We start from the raw sequence: 2,163 nt of genomic DNA, 5'->3' as shown, positions 1-2,163 counted from the left end.
ACAAGCAAGACCACACTAGAGCCACCAGCACAACTATGTTCATCGCAGCACAATTTGTCATTGCTAAAATATGGAACCAACCCAGATGCCCCTCAGTAGATGAATGGATAAGGAAAATGTGGTACATATGCACAATGGAATTCTATGCCTCTATAAGAAAGAACCAGGAAATTGAAAGGGAATACCAAAATTGAGAGACACAGGGTAAAAAGAGACAAACAACTACAAAAGCAATACTTGCAAAACTGTTTGGGGCAAGTGAACTGAACACCTCAGGGGGGGAAAGAGAAAGGGGGAGGAGGGAGGGGGGTATGAGGGACAAGGTAACAAACAGTATAAGAAATGTATCCAATGCCTAACGTATGAAACTGTAACCTCTCTGTACATCAGTTTGATAATAAAAATTTGAAAAAAAAAATCTCAGAAAGAAAAAAAAAGAAAGAAAGAACCACACTGCCCCATTCATAAGGAAATAGAAGGACTTGGAAAAAATCATACTAAGTGAAGTGAGCCAGACCCAAAGAAACATGGACTCTATGGATTCCCTCATAGGGAATAATTAGTACACCTTTAGGTGAGTCATAGCAGAAGATCACAAGAGCCCAATATCTATGCCCATAGGAACACATAAGATGATGCTAAGTGAAATGAATTCCTCGTTATGGGAACAAGTGGTATATCATTGTTGTAGTTATTTTCAATATGCCATGTGAAACCATACCCTTTTTTTCTCTCTCATATTCCCTTCTGGTGGTTTTACCCCTGTTATCACTGTATCTGATCTTAGTACCCTGAATACTGTACATACTGGTATTAGTACTAGGGAGGGAAAGGGAATACAAAAATTGAGAGACAAATGGTAAAAAGAAATGACTGCAAGAGCAATACTTACAAAACCAGTTGGTGTAAACCAACTGTACAACTCACAGGGGGGAGAGGGTAAGTAGGAGGGGGGAGGTAGGAGAAAAATGAGGGAGGAGGTAACAAGTTGGATAAGAAATGTACTCACTGCCTTACATATGAAACGGTAACTCCTTGAACTTTGACAATAAAGAAGAAAAAAAGTGAAAGACAGATTTAATAATTTCATCTTATAAAAGCCAGAGTAAATTATAAAACTATAAATTATAGAACTATAATTACTTAATCTGTAATTTGTTGAGCTATAAATTGTAATACTTCTAGAAGAAAGCTTAAGATAAAGTTTCAGCACCTAAGACTGACTAAATGAAGATTTCTAAAACAAGTCACAAAATACCCATACAAATACAAAACTTGAAAAAGTATATATATGCAAAATTAAAAATGTTGTTCGATAAAAAATCTGAGTAAATAGGATGATCAGCTACAGAATAAGAACATGTTTTCCCATATGAGAGACACTTAATGTTACTTTTCATTAATAAGATATCACCACACATATATCAGAATAGCTATATAGTGAGAATAGCAAATACTGAGTAAGACTTATTGAAATTGATCTTATTCTTGGCTAGTGGGGATACCAAAAGGTATATGTTGTCTGTAAAGGTTTGTCAGTTTCTTTTCTTTCTTTTTTCTTCGTGTGTGTGTGTGTGTGTGTGTGTGTGTGTGTGTGTGTGTGTGTGTTTACCAATCCTGGAGTTTGAACTCAGTGCCTGGGCCTCTCATTGAGCTTCTTTGCCCAAGGCTAGTGCTCTACCATGTGGGCTATAGACACAGATTTTTGGTGATTATTTGGAAACAAGAGGGTCTCGTGGATGTTCCTGCTCAGGCTGGCTTAGAATCAGGATCCTCAGATCTCTGTCTCCTGAGTATTTAGGATTAGAGGCATAAGCCACTGGTGCCTACTCTTTCTAGATTTATTTTTCTTATTTTTTAAGATCAACTAGTTATCAGGGAGTTTCACTTTGACACGACCATATATAGATAAAACGTATCTCCATCAGACTCATCCATTCCTCACTCTTCCTTGTCCCCTCGTTCTTCACAAACCAATCTTGACAAGCTTCACTGTTCCAGTTTTAAACATGTACATAGTTTTACTGTACAGTTTTACAAAGACATAATATGAGTTATAGGAAGGTTAAATAACTTTCCCAAGACTCATAATCATAGACTGTGATGTTACTTAGGAAACAAGAGTGAAATTCTTTTTTCCTTGCCGGTATTGGGGGCTTGAAC

Source organism: Perognathus longimembris, chromosome 28, assembly GCF_023159225.1.
Source record: "Perognathus longimembris pacificus isolate PPM17 chromosome 28, ASM2315922v1, whole genome shotgun sequence".
Classification (NCBI taxonomy): domain Eukaryota; kingdom Metazoa; phylum Chordata; class Mammalia; order Rodentia; family Heteromyidae; genus Perognathus; species Perognathus longimembris.
Note: the sequence above shows the minus strand (reverse complement) of the source record.